At 38.7% G+C, this 15,664-nt stretch overlaps 1 protein-coding gene across 2 annotated transcripts in view; it reads right to left on the reverse strand.

Annotated features, from left to right (window-relative positions):
- LOC128742064 (rho GTPase-activating protein conundrum) overlaps positions 1–15,664 on the reverse strand; it is a 182,500-nt gene that overhangs the window by 99,761 nt on the left and 67,075 nt on the right. The window contains exon 3 of one of the 2 annotated variants that reach the window (XM_053838260.1): positions 6,001–6,027. The gene's annotated coding sequence lies outside the window, so the exon portion shown is untranslated. Of the gene's footprint in view, positions 1–5,852; positions 5,968–6,000; positions 6,028–15,664 lie in introns of those variants that run through there. The other variant, XM_053838261.1, reaches the window with a different exon arrangement.

Genomic DNA, 15,664 nt, shown 5'->3' on the forward strand with positions numbered 1-15,664 from the left:
TTGGCGACTGCTAATGTAAAATTTTTGTGAAAAAATCATATTTCGCTGTCAGACAATTTCGATATAAGACAACTTTTTCAAAATTGTTAATTGTCTTATATCGAGGTCTGTTATTATAATGAAAATTCTTATAATGCAAGAAATTAAAGACCCTTTTTGTTCATTTGAATGTGTCTACTCCCTTTATCAAGTAACAATTATAATGCAGCTTGATTTTACTTGAATTTTATAAAGGTTTTATTGCGGTATTAATCATTACCTCTGGTTTTATTGTGGTACAAACACATTTATAGCCAGCTAGAAAACTGTTAATAAAGCAAATGTATTGCGGTTCCTTATATTACCACGTTAAAACTTGTTGGCTGCACCACGTCTCTTATAAACTTACCATACGTGTGGTGTATCAATACAATATGGCGCACCAATCGAAATTGGTCTTATTACGGTTACTTGTCAAACCGCAATAAATCTGTTAGTTATATAGAGATAATAATAAAATTGCCATATTTTAGTATTCTGTTTTAGCTCGCCAAGAAAAATTTATCAAAACAAAATATTTTGCAGAAAGAAAGTTATTATCACTCGCACTTTTCCTGTCACAGGAAGCAACTAAATTTGCTAGAAATTGACATTGACTGACTGAATATATTTATTTTGTTAAAACGACCAGTTTTCGAAAATTGCATAATTTCGATGGCGCGTTGGTTTTATCCATCTATCATGTCAATATGCACGATAAAATTTTTTGCACATGTGCTGTAAATCAATATATTGCGCTCTTCGCACTCAATTGGACTGCACAGTTATAAAGTGCAACTTTCAAAACTGTGATGAAAAGTGTGCTACTGATAATATCGCTAGTAATCTTATATCGATAATACCATCAAACTTTATCGTCACGGAAAAGTATCAAAAATTGGAGGGTTTAAAATGAAATCTTCTTCTTGGCTTGTTATTATTTTAACATTTTTGTTCTATTTCTTACGTATTTTTGCTTATACTGTCATATTATTGTTATTAATTATTAACGATAAGAAAACTTTATCAATAATCATTATAGATTTTGATCGGCATTTCCCATCATTACAACTCTCCCATTTGAGCTGACATTTGATTTAGCAGTGGCGCCAGTACCAGTTGCAGGAAATGCAAATAGTATTTAATTTTTCATTTATTTCATATATGCTGCATATTTGTTCAAATTATGAATTATGCGCGGAATTACGTATTTAGAAACTATTTTTATATTATTCGTAGCGTCGATAACAACTCTACGTAAGCATTAGAATTCAAATAGGAATCAACCAAGATTCATGGGTTTTTACCACTAAATTTTGGCAACTTTTCTCACCTACAAAATGTGTGACTGAACAAGTGTGCTCATAATTCAACTTTCAATGCAAAGGGCAATAAAACTGCTAAAATTTAATAATTATTCTATGAGATATTTTATTATGGTCGCTGCAAGACAAATCGCTCAGAATGATCTGACAGTAAAACTTTAACTTTTCTGCTCACGGATATATTTTTAAGTTAATAAAGTTGGCGGATGGATTTAGCTTTTCAGCATGCTGTATGCTTTATAGCTTTGTAGCGAAAAGCTTTATTAAATTATGGCGGTACCTGTCAAGCAGCGAAAAGCATAATAGGTTTTATTGCTGCTTTCAGCAGAGTGTGATAAGTCTACTTCAGCTTATGACATGATTCTTATAGAGGTTATGGAAACCTTCTGAAGAGTGGGCCACTAGGTCGGAAGACAGTTTTAAAGAGGTTATCAGAAAGTTCTTGTGGTTTATTATCGGTTTTATGGAATTGGTCATGAAAACCACGTGGAACGTAATAAAACTTGAAATTGTTACTTGGGTCCTGTTACCCTCCAGCCACTTGTAAATCTGTCTTCTTTTCGATAATCAAGCCATATACATCGAAACAAAACCTTTTTACGTTTTTGAACCTTCCCCTGGTCAATGGCATATTTCCTCCTTTCAGAAGTCCGCTCTTGTCATCCAGCTACTCGTACAACTGCTATCGATCTAAATGCAAGAAAAAAATGCATGCTCTTATCCATTTAAATTTTCCTCCCCACCTTGTAACGGACCGTGCCCCCCTTTTGTCAACCACCCTGCGCTGATTCCCTACGCTGATGTGAAATTTGTGTGCCAAGTTTGGTAGAAAACGGTTAAGGAGTTCTTGAGTTATGGCGGAGAATTTTCTCTTTCTTTCATGTTCTCTCCCATTTCTCTTCTCTCTCATTTTTCTCTTCTTTTTGTTCTCTCGTTCTATCGTTGTACCCTCCATCTCGCACTGTATTTCTCCAATCTCTCTATATCTTCTATATTTCTTTATTATCGACTTTCTTTATTCGATTTTCTTTATTCGCAGCCGGCTGTTAGAGTACATGACAATTACGGTGCCAGTGCAATGATCCTGTATAAAAACATGTTTAGTTCAGTCCAAATTTTAAGCTTAATTTTAATAATAAATTTAATCTCAATTTCAGTCCTATTAATATTACTATTATGATTTTTATTAGTTTTAATTTTAGTCCCAATTTACACATTTCGTCCCGATTTCGTTCTCTGTCACAGTTTTAATTTCAGTGCAAATTTTAGTCCGAACTTTTGCCCCAATTCAGCCCGAATTTCTGGTTTAATTTCTGACCTTATTTTATTACTAATTTCGAAATTTTAGGTCCACTTTTAGTCCTATTTTTAATTCCAATTTTAGTTTTAGTCTGAATTCCAGTCCCAAATGCAGTCTCTATTTCAGTCATATTTTTAATCCCAATTAGGTCTCAATTTTAGCCCGAATGTCAGCCCCCATTTCAGTCCAATTTCTTCTCTTGGATTCTATTCCAATGTCAGTCCTAAAATTTCGGATACAATTTTAGTCCCTGTTTTAGTCCCATTTTTAGTCTTTTGAGTTCCTATTTCTATCGCAATTTCAGTCTCAATCCCAGTACCAATTTTTGTTCTATTTTGGGCACAATTATAGTCCCATTTTCAGTCCCAGTTAAGTTTCAGTACAATTTTTGGTCCTAATTTCAGTTATTTCAATACCAATTTTAGTCCGAATTTTAGACCCATTTTGATCTCAATTTTAGTCCTACTATTTTAAGTTTTAGCTCCAATGTAAGCCCCAATTTCATTCCGAATTTTAGTCTCAATTTTAGTCTCTGAATTTCAGTCCGAATTTAAGTCCCAATTTTAGTCCTAATGTCAGTTTTATTTTTAATCCCAATTATGTCTCAATTCTAGTACGAATGTCAGCGCCAATTCATTTCCAATTTTCGTCCCAAATGCTGTTCCATTGTCAGTCCTAAAATTTCAGTTTCACTTTTAGTCCAGAATTCAATCCCATTGTAAGTCCCAATTTCAGTCTCAATCCCAGTACTAATTTTCGTCCGAATTATAGTCCTATTTTTGTTTCAATTTACAGGCCCAATTTTACCCTGAATTCTATTTACAATTTCAGTCCCAGTTTCAGTACTATTTTTGGCCCCAATTTCAGTTTCAATATCAGTCCTAGTTCCGTCTTAGTTTTAATCTAAATTTCAGTCCCAACTACATTCTACCCATTCCCAACTACAGTCCTAATTGCAGATTCAATTTTTGTCTTAATTTCAATACTAATTTTAGTCCTAATTTCAGTCTCATTTATAGACCCAATTTCGGTCCTATTTTTGGTCTCAACTTCAATCCCAGTGTAATTCCCAATTTGAGTCCGAATTTTAGTCTCAATTTTTGCCGGAATGTCAGCCCAAATTTTACATCGAATTTCAGTCATATTTTTGTCCCAATTTCTGTTCCAATGTCAGTTTTAATTTCAATCTTAATTTTAGTCTCAATTTCAGTTCCAATTTTACTCACATTTTTGTCCCAATCTTAAATTTAATCTCAATTTATCAAATAATACTGTTACTGGTGGTTCGATACTTATCAAACTTGTACCAAAATCTGCAAAAATAAAGGAATAATTCAAGTTTTCACCACTACTGGTACTACCACCACTAATGGTGCGTCTACCCTATTAGTCTGAATTTTAATCTCAAATTCGTCCCAAAATCAGCATGAATTTCTGGCATTGTAACTCAAAGCTAACTGTGCGGTTGGCTATGCCTATGTCATATCTCTTTTATTTCCCATTCTATTATTCTCGTTCTTTCATTTTTTACATTCTCCTTTTATTCTCACTCCTTCATTATCATCTTTAATTTTCTTTCCGCATCTTTCTCCCATTTTCAATTTACTTTCATTCTTGCTTTATCACTATCTCTTCAAATCTCGCTTTTTCGTTTTCTCTTCATTCTCCCTGTTCGTTTTCTGTTGTGTTTACTTTTGGTAAAATGGTGGAGTTTTTTTGGTACGAATAAACTGGTCGAAACTGAGAAAAATAATTATCCTCGGCGGGGGACCGTATGTTTGCATGTATGAAACGATAAAAAAACTGGAGAGATGGAAAATAGATATGAGATTATCTAATACAAGGTTACGGCTGTAGTTTAATTGGAAAAACACTCGGGTATCAACCGAGAGAGTGTGGACGGGAGTCTCACCTGCCATTGAATGATCTTATATCGAAATTTTCCCAGTTTATCATTCTTCGTACCAAAAAAAAATCCTCCACTCTAGAAAAAAGTTTACGTTGGACCGCGACAAAGTCAGAGACAAGTAGAACAGAAAACACTATAAAACTTTATCTAATTATGCGCGATAAAATTTTACAGGATTCGATATTTAGCATTTATGTAAACATTTATATGAACTCAACACGGCGATCAAAACGGTTAAGATGCATTTCAAGTGCTTCTTGTATTCCGCGCTTTATTTTATTGGTAGATACACTGGTTTATTCTGGTTTTACCCAGGGGACTGGCAACCCTATCTTTTTCAACGTCAACTGACAGCAACACACATATCGCGGGCCGTTTTGAATACGGCCCAAAACAAACACCTGTCATTGCTGATTTTTGCTTTATTTTGATCGTGGCGGTGCGTTCAAACTGTCATTTGGAACTGATAGAAGTATCAAGCATCAAATCAGAAGCACAGAAAGTTGCAGGAGCGAAATTTAAAAATGTTAACGATATGTTGTGTTGTTATGCTGCGATCGACATGTTAGCTCCAAAAACATGGCCGCCTGCCAGCTCCTTGGTTTTACCCAATGGTTTGTACATGATTTCATTTTTCTTTTCAAATATTTTGCTTGTTTATGAGCCTAAGCAGACTTTAATCCCCTAGTCGAGCGAATGCGTAGTAATTACTGTTGTAATAATTTACGTCTTAATTACGTAACCAACGGTAATAAATATAATAATTAATGATAATCTGAATGGTAATCATTAATTAGTAGTAGTCACAAGAGCATGATTACCGAAAATTAAAGGTCAATCAGAAATAGTCTGTATAGTAATCAAAGGTAAATTATTTCAAGGATGCGTTGTAATCATAGCTGTATGCAACCCCTTGCGTGAACATATAGATCATTTTACGATGACGTTATTTTGCCGTCAAATGACACCACTTGGTGGTTTGTTTACATGTTTTTTGTCACATCCAGCAGTCTCGATTTAAAATTTCGTGAAGGATTACTGCATCAGTTGCTTTAAAATGCATGTGAGGTGCTTTCTCTTAAATAAAAACTATAATTTTTATCATTATCTGCCGGACAAAGATAGAAAACTCAATTCGCAAACTTTAACACCATGTAAACAAACCACCAAGTGCTGTCAAAAAAGTGTGGTTAGGAGCTCCCGTGTAATGATCTATACGCGGCAAAGGGGCAAAGTATGTGTACGGTAACTGACAGCAATCTCTATATCGAAGTTATAGTGTTGCACAGGCAAAGCTAACCTCATTTCTTTGACGTTTAACGGTAGATTGTGACATGGACTTAAAGGGTGAATTAAAATCACAGACAAACAGACGCAACACTGGCGTTAGCTCCATTGTTCATGCAAAGGCCACTTAATGACGAACCGCATTGTAAGTAGAATCTTACCACTATTGAAGAGTTGAAGAGAAGAATCTGTAAGAGAGAGAAGGAAAAAACATGCTTTAGTGATATTCTATACTTTAGATTCTAACGTTGATTTGAATTATATTTTAAGAAATATAGAAATTCTTCTGAGAAATATATTCTCAGAATGTGTTCTCATGTGTCGCAGATTATGTATTTTCTATTTTTCTTTAGCTACATGGAAATAAATTTCTCTGAAAACTTCTATTCATAAATCAAGGTCTCAAGAAAATTTTCTCAAAAAAATGTGAATTATAAGTTATTATTATTTGCAAATTTGTATTCTATGAGTAGAAAATATTTTGAAAAAAATGTTTTTCCGTTTTTGATGCGAAAACTTTCTAACTGTCGATTGAATTTACGCTCTAATTTCCATTGGATGGATTTCAGCCAATTTCCATCTGTACATTTAGTTCTTCTGAATTACAAATGTTGTGATTAAAGATAATTATCTTTTATCTATTTATATAAGAGGCTTATGTCTGTACCGAAAACCAGGTCTCTGACGGGACGTCATAAGAGGCTTATCGGTAACTAAAAACAGATCTATGACAGGACGTCATGCTTTCGTAGCAAAGGGTTGTATTGTCAGTCGCCTCACTGGTCGACTGCTGGACTGCTCGATTGCTCAACTGGTTGACTAGACTGCACGACTGGACTGGTCGATTAGACTGCTCGATTTGATTGCTCGACTGAACTGCTTAACTGAACTGCTCGACTGAACTGTTCGATTCGACGCTCAACTCAACTGCTCAACCCGATTGCTCGATTCAACTGCTCGACTAGACTACTCGATTTGATTGCTCAACTCAATTGACGCTTGATTCAACAGCTCAACCAGACTGCTCGACTTAGCTACTCAACCCGACTGCTCGGCTCAACTGCTTGACTGAACTGTTTGATTCGACAGCTCGACTTAACTGCTCGACTAGACACCTCGACGGAACTGCTCGACTCAACTGTTCGACTTAACTGCTCGACTGAACCGCTTGACCGGACTGCTCGACTAGACTACTCGATTCAACTGCTCGACTGGGCTACTCGACCGGACTACTTGACTGAACAGCTTAATTTAACTGCTCGACTAGACTGCTCGATTTGACTGCTCGACTTGACTATTCGACTTGACTGCTCGACCCAACTGCTTGACTGATTCGACCACTCGACTCGCCTGCTCAACTCGATTGCTTATCGCGATATCATATGGTCGGTGTTAAATCAGACCGGACCATGTCGTATTATTTTAAAAAATAAGTTAGTAATAGCAAACGATCTAGAATTTTCTTAGCAATATTTTACTCTAATCAGACTACATAGATCTTGCAAACAGCCAGAAGTTTTTATTCAGTTAAATTTAATCCAATACGACCATAAAAACTATTTGTTTCAGTTTCCGGCTGACTCTTATGTACAACATCTAAGAGCTATATTATGCAATATACGAACTCAAAGAACTAATACAAAGATTAAGCATCTTCGCAAACACTGGCCAATGGAATGTATCCGAAGTTTTCTGAATTCTGAAGACATTTATATTTCCGGATCGTAAGATTCGGGCTCAACTAGTTTTTTATAAAGAGCTTAAGAGCGGTCAGTTAAATTGACAACAACAGGTAGCAGCAAGTATGCTTTATTTTAAGGCTTCGGCTGGAATATGGATTAATTACTTGTGGCTCGAAGGTAAAGCATTAGATGCTATGGTTCCCGAACAAATTTCAAATTGTAGTTGTTAACTTCAAGCAAGCAAAAGGGACTATGTACTTTAAACGCTAAAGCTTGTGATATTGATGGTTGTGTTTATCAAACCGCGTTGGAAGGTCAAGGACTTGTTGGATAGTGGGATCGACCGTTTTAAAGATTTCAATGTTTAGCCAGTGAAGTTACTGGATTGCCGCCAATTCTATTGGAAACCGCCTTCGACTTCGAAAAAGTACCCGATATGTGATTAAGAGACATCCCAAAAAAGTAAAACAATTTTTGCAATAAAATAAATACTAAGTCAGGGGTGACAGTGAAAAGCGCAAATATGTGCCTGCCCCCGATGCCTCGCGGAAGCCATCAATGAAGAACTGTTTTGCCGCACGCTCAGAAAACTGCGATATCGCCACATGCCATTACCTATACCCAGTGCACTTTTACGGCCGGCAAACGGCCGACAGAAGAAAGTGTAAATCACCGGTAAACATCCGGCGTGGGAAATAGAGGATGGAAAAGCAAAACAAAACCCCGCTTTTCCCCACCACCACTCTGCTGCACTGCTTGCTTGCACACAACACAGTTCACGGTGCAGCAAAGAATGGGGAAAACCGGCACACAGTTAGAAACCGCGTCCGCTATCAATGGAACGGGGAATCGAGATCGAGAGTGATGCGCGCCGGTCCGGACCGCGCGCTGACGACCGACGAGATGAGGCGGGAGAAAGAGAAATCTCAGGTACCCTGCCCGGGTCGGGCGGCCCCGGCTGTGAATTTGCCCGCGCACACACCTCCAGCGAGCGCCTCGATGATTGCTGGATAACTTGATCGAATTGCATCAATTACGCGTGATTTATTAAACTACAAATCTACTTCGCTGATCGCGGTTAGTTAAGTGACGCACAACGTGCAAACAAGTGAATTCACGAGTTGCGATTTGGTTTCCATCTGATGCGTCAATTTCTATCATCCACTTAGCACGGGGCACGTGAGTTATAAGTGTGCCTGTCACCGCAGTACAATGGTATGATAACCCGTTAAAGCCCAATGATGACCATCTTTTACAATGTCGTATGTTTAAAGTAATAAAAAAATAAACTTCATAAATAAAGGTAACAAAGGGCTATAACTTATCGTAGATAAAAGCGTAAATGTTGTTATGTTTAATCCATGAAATTTCCATCGACTGAAACCGCCCTTACAAGACGAGGAACGTTTATAGTAGGCCTCGTGAAATCCACCGAACTACTGAACCAAATACGGCCGCCGGTAAAACTGTGGCCGGTGACGGGTGTCATTCACCTGGTTCGCTGACCGGTGACCATTTTCAATGGTTTACTGAACTAGCCACTAATCATCGTTAAGCGCACCACACTTTTTCCCATTAAACAATCGAAACGGGGAGGCAAAATATAATCAGACAGACTAGCAGCGGTAGAAACCTTCCGAACGACTTTCTACGCATGTTTATACACCAAATCCTCAGAGTTAGTGCATTAGTAAGACTACTGCTGGAACAGCTCGCACGCAACACCAAACATGGATTTGGACCGGTCCGGTCCGGTCCGGTGGTTGTCGTGACCAAAACCAGCTGCCCATTCATCAGCAGCTTCCATCTAGCGGCGGGCGTTTGTTTAATACAACTTTCTGGGAAAAGAAGCTGACGCATCACACAGGTAGGTAGTTAGCTCACCGCCAGATCGTGTGACAACAGCCAGGCAGAAGCGTCAATCGGATGAATGAAAACTTTTCCAGACATAATGGCATGAAGGGACAGAAGGATGGGGGTTGCTGCGGGTATCTCTAACGTGCAGACTCGTAGTAAAAGTGCATTCATTCATCGTTTTTTTTACGGCCGGCGGCGTGCAGAATGCAGTAGGTCATTCGCATGAAAAATATCACCCAGATTAGTGTTAGTTGCTCGTGTTTAAGGGCACACATGAGAGGGTTTGAGAATTTAATGAAACGAAAAATGTATGAATTGAAAATAGGACTTATCTTGGACTACACTATTACGTTAATTAGAGGTTTCAAAATTAGGTTTCTGTGGAACTTTATAAATTTGTTTCGATTTGCATTTTTGGAGAATCTTATTATATTATGTGTACGAAAATATTGTTTTCGTGTTATATGCCCAAAAAAATCGACATATATTTTTTATTTCGATGTAAGGTACTCTCCCAGATCTTGTTACTCCGGCTGTTACCGATAGCACAAGGCTCATAGGGAGATCTTGCAGAAATGTTGGGAGTACAACGTGCACGCGCATCTCATTTCTATTGACTTCAAAGCAGCATGCGATACAGTTTCACAGTTTGCCGGATAAATTGATGCGACGGATCAGAGCTACATTGCAACGAATGATGCATTCCGTGTGCATCTCGGGAACACTATCGAGTCCCTGCTGTTTTTTGCTGTATGCTATTCAACGTTGCTCTTGATGGAGTTGGTGTGACAAGCGAGCAGCGAAACGAGAAGCTTCGCAGATGACCATAACCAGGAACTTTGCGACTAGGAGGATTTGGCTAAAAATAAATGAGCCAAAGACAACCAGTCACATGGAAAGAAGAGACTAAAAAGAGACAAACGCGCGCTTCCTACGAACGGTAACTGTTGACGGCGACGATTGGAAGTGGTAGATGAGTACGTACATTTAGGATCGTTGATGACACTAGTAAGAAGATTCAGCGGTTCATTCAAGAATGAAATCAAGCTATTGAGCCCGTCACAAAACGCTATGCGCATACGCCACCGATTGAAGTTGACAGAACTGTCATTAGATCAGTAGTTCTTGATGGACTTAAATCTGTGACGCTACTCACGGAGTACACACGCACTCTTGCCGTGTTCAAATGTAAGGTGCTGCAGACGATATTTGGTAGAGTACAAACTGAAAGCGGGGAGTTGCGTTGGCGTATGAATCACGAGCTACAGACACTGCTTGGGGGATTCCCATCATAGATGTATAGCAAAAATCGGTAGGGGTTGGCAAGCCGGCCACAACGCAAGGATGCCGGATGACATTGTGGAAATGGTTTTCTTCAATATACGTATCCAAATACGGTTCCAACGTTCAAGATGACTGCACCAGTCTTGCGACTTCTGAGATGTGTGGAAATTGGTGAGGAGTGGTCCAAGATAAGGTTGAATGCTTGTAATAGCCTAAGCTTCCCTGGCTCTATGCTACCGAACGACGACGATGACGCAATGTTTATATTTTCTCGTTTAATTTACACTCCGTAAAAGAGCAACGAATACTCGTTTATCTACACTTATTATAGTGTTCAAAATAAATAAAAATTGAACTAAGCAATATTCAGCAAAGTTATAGATTTGATTAGTAAGCAGCGTTCCTAACCCAAGTAACTATTCTAAGTTTTATTACGTTTGTATAGTGGTTATTATGACCAATTTCATAAAACCGCTAATGAAATTATGAGCTCCATCAGAACCTTCTGATGGCCGCTAAAAACTGTTTTCTGGCCAAGTGGCCCACTCCTAAGAATGTATTCATAACCTCTACAAGAATCAGGTTATAAGCTCAAGTAGTCATATCACGCTCTGCTGAAAGCAACAATAAGCAGCTTTCGCTACTTGACAGCTACCGCCATAATTTAATAAAGCCTTAAAAATAAATATATTCAGCTAGTCAATCTCAATTTCTAACAAAATCATTTTAGTTGCTTCCTGTGACAGGAAAACCGATTGATAATAACTTTCTTTCTGCAAAACACTTTGATTTGATGAATTTTTGTTTGCGAGCTAAAATAAAATACTAGAATATGGCCGCGCATAAAAAAATGATTTGCGTGTTGAATTTCAGTATTCTTCATAATAGCAGCAAAAAAACTGTTTGGTGTTACAGATTTATTGCGGTTTGACAAGCAACCGTGATCAGATTAATTTTGATTAATGCGTCATTTTGTATTGCTACGCCACAAGTTTCGGAGAGACGTTGTAATATAAGTAACCACTATAAATTTGCTTTAATAACAGTATTATTATGGTTTCATAGCTGGCTACAAGTGTGTTTAGACTCGTATCGTCTTGGTATTGCGCAATACCACAATAAAACCAGAGGTAATGATTAACACCGCAATAAAACCTTTATAAAATCCAAGTAAAACCAAGTGGCTTTAGAAATGTTACTTGGGAAACTCTCTTTCGTTTCTAAAAGAACAGATGGTACTGCTGTCCCGTTTTTTCTTCCCCTGCATATTCGAAAATGTATCGTTGAATAAATAATGTTTGATCTTGTTCCATATTAAAGAATCATCTCAGTGGGAAATATGGATCAGTTTTTCTGACCGATTTGAAAGTTGTTTTGTTATGTATATGTTTTGTTAGTGTGTTCAGAGTGATAAAACTCTGAACCACCCCACGTTGCGAATAGTTTCAGTGGCCTTTTTGACAAAGTTCCTTGTGGATCGTATCCCAAGCGATAACTTAAGTTTTATTATACTCTTCAAATTCCCTATTGGCACAGTTATTACAAACCAGTTTGAAAGACCTTATGCAAAAATTTCTGTTTTGATTGTATGAGAATCCTTATCCCCCTAGCACAGGGGTGAGTGATCTAAAACCATCATAAAAATCCTGCCTCCAAAACCCCCCACATGCCAAATTTGGTTCCATTTTTTTCGCGGCCCTTATGCTCAACAACAAACGAGCTCAGGGAGAAATGAGAGTATGTATATGTTAGCTCTCTTTCTCCTCTTTTTGGTAATATTTTTTGTTTTGTTTATGCTTGCACGGTTTCGCTAAAAATGGCGTCGAAACAAGAAGCGTTTCGGGAGCACGTTGTACACTTCTACGAACTGCAACACAAATCTCGGCAAAAAGTATACGGTACAACATTTAAAAAGCAAATATGTTGCGGCTTTGACTGTTTACCCTATCCTAAGATGCCCAACAGCTATTCGCAAGCAAGGTAGTGGTATACCATCCAAAATCATGGACGCAGAAAGACATCGTTCTTTTTCTCGTTTCTTCAACAACAAGCCATCTGATTTGGCTATCAATTAAGATGCACCAGACGAATGTTTGAAGAAAATTTTAACTCCGTTTCTACAAAAGCATGATGGAGATGGACAATACGTGTTTTGGCCGGATAGAGCATCATCGCATTACGCCAAAAAAAACACAATCGTTCTTGAATACCCATTCGATCCCATTTTTACCCAAAAACCATGACTCGAAAATGCATGCCATGCATCTATATCACTGCGCCCAATCGAAGATTTCTTCGAGATTTTGAGTTCCTTGGTGTACAAACATAACTAAAGAGCCACGAATTGCAAACAGTTGATTGGTGGAATCAAGAGATGCATTTGCAAAGTTGACATGATGGCCGTACAACGCTCCTGTTTCGACGTCAAACGAAAGCTTCGCCGAACAGCCGATTATGGACCGTTTTCAAATGTACACTAATTTTTTTTTCAACAATGGATAATGTATCTTTAATTTCGGTAAATCAGATCTTCTTCATGTATATTTGTCTTTTTTTGACAGCCTGAGAAAAAAAATTCAAAATTTTAGTTGCCACCCGTTAGTTCTCTAGTCATGAGGAAATTTGTATTTCATTTGTTTAGGAGCGTCCCCTCTTATAGAGGGGAAGGGTCATAATTCCCCGCCCAAAGAGGGAATGGGTCTCAATGCAACATAGAAAAAAATTTACCTCCCAAAGCACCCACATGCCAAATATAGTTCCATTTGCTTGATTAGTTCTGGAGTTATGAGGAAATTTGTATTTCATTTGTATGGGAACCCCATCTCCTAAAAAGGGAAGGGGTCCTAATTCATCACAGAAAAAAATTTGCCCCCAAAAACACCCACATGCCAAATTTGGTGCGATTTGATTGATTAGTTCTCGAGTTATGAGAAAATTTGTATTTCATATGTGTAGGAGCCACCCTTCTTAAAAAATAGAGGGGCCCTAATTCATCATAGAAAAAGTTCTTGCCTCCAAAAACCTTCACATGCCAAATTTGGTTCCATTTGCTTGATTAGTTCTCGAGTTATGAGGAAATTTATGTTTCATTTGTATGGGAGCCCCTCTCTTGAAGGAGGGAGGGGTCATAATTCCCCTCCTAAAGAGGGGAGGGGTCTCACTTCACCATAGAAAAGAATGGTGTCTCCTAAAACACCCACATGCCAAATTTTGTTCCATTTGCTTGATTAGTTCTCGAGTTATGTAGAAATTTGTGTTTCATTTGTATAGGGGGACTTCTAGTTGGGGAGAGGTCTCTAACCATCTTAAGAACCTTCCCCGGCCCCAACAACCCCTACACGCAAATTTTCACGCCGATCGGTTCAGTAATTTTCGATTCTATATATTCTATTTCTGACAGACAGAAATCCATTTTTATAGGTATAGATTTGTATGGGAGCTCCCCCCCCTCTTAGTGGGGGCGGGGGTCTCCATCCATCATAAGAACCTTCTCTGGCCCCAAATCACCTACATGTAAATTTTCACGCCGATCGGGTCAGTAGTTTTCGATTGTATAAGGAACATACAGACAGACAGACAGAAATTCATTTTTATAGGTATAGTTTTGCAACTGTACACAGTGATGTTGGGGTTTTAAACAAGGTACTAACATCTGTACATCGTTGTATCACGAATATTGTTATGTTGATAACACCAATTTAAGATCCCTTCTTTTTCGGGCCCACAACAAATCCTGGCCCTAGCACATGTCTTAGTTTCAGTTGTGTGCAAAGCATTTGGGGAGCGAGGTGCGATTCTTGCCACGAAAACATGTCGTCCTATGAGGGGTCTGGTTTTTCTTACAGACCGATCATCCTTAGAAACTGCATCATCCTGGTACTGCGTAATACCGTAATAAAACCAGAGATAATGGGTAATACCGCAATAAAACCAAGCGGTTTTAGAATTGTTACTTGGGATGTTCTGCCTTCCAATGCACAATGGGCAAAAACGAGCTCGTAATCCCAAGAATTAGAAGCCGCTGGTTTGGAAATTTACAAGATACCTATTCTTATGTAAAAAAAATGCAGGAAATCGATTGGTGGTGGTTTCATCCTTTGGTTCTAAAGAAGTGAATGCTGACCTCCCTCCCCGGATTCATTTAGACGGTGATGAAATCGAGGTGATAGAAGAGTTCGTGTATCTGGGCTCACTGGTTACCGCAGACAACGACACCAGCAGAGAAATACAAAGACGCATTATGGCAGGAAATCGTGCCTACTTTGGACTCCGTAGGACGCTGCGATCGAACAAAATTCGCCACCGCACGAAGTTAACAATCTACAAGAGAACGGAAGGTGTTGCGCACCATCTACGGCGGAGTGCAGATGGAAGACGGAACGTGGAGGAGGCGAATGAACCATGAATTGCATCAGCTGCTTAGGGAACCACCCATCGCTGCCACCGCAAAAATCGGTCGCCTGCGATGGGCTGGGCATGTCGTGAGGATGTCGGACGACTGCCCGGTTAAAAAAGTTCTCAATAACGATCCGACTGGAACGAGACGGCGGGGCGCGCAGCGAGCAAGATGGATCGATCAAGTGGAAGGCGACCTGCGGACCCTACGTAGACTACGTGGCTGGCGAATTGCGGCCATGGACCGAGTAGAATGGAGACGACTTCTTCGTACAGCAGAGGAAACCACGGCCTGGAGCTGATTAAAGGAAAAGGATGGTTTCATCCTTCGCAGACGTCGGGAAGTGGTCCATTTTGCCCTATTTTACCCAAAAATCATGTTAAAAGCTAATTAAAAAGTATAAAAACTTATTTGCCGCCCGTGAAACGAACTCAAATAGCTTCCAAATTTTGTCAAAACATCAGAAGAATCAAATCCCATCCATTCCATACTGTGCGAAATGCAGATATAGTCCATTTTGCCCAATTCACCCCTAAATACATAGTAAAACCTAATTAGAGCGATTAAAACTAATTCAAAGACGGGGGAATGACCTCGAATAGTACC

This window comes from Sabethes cyaneus, chromosome 3 (genome assembly GCF_943734655.1).
Source record: "Sabethes cyaneus chromosome 3, idSabCyanKW18_F2, whole genome shotgun sequence".
Lineage (NCBI taxonomy): Eukaryota > Metazoa > Arthropoda > Insecta > Diptera > Culicidae > Sabethes > Sabethes cyaneus.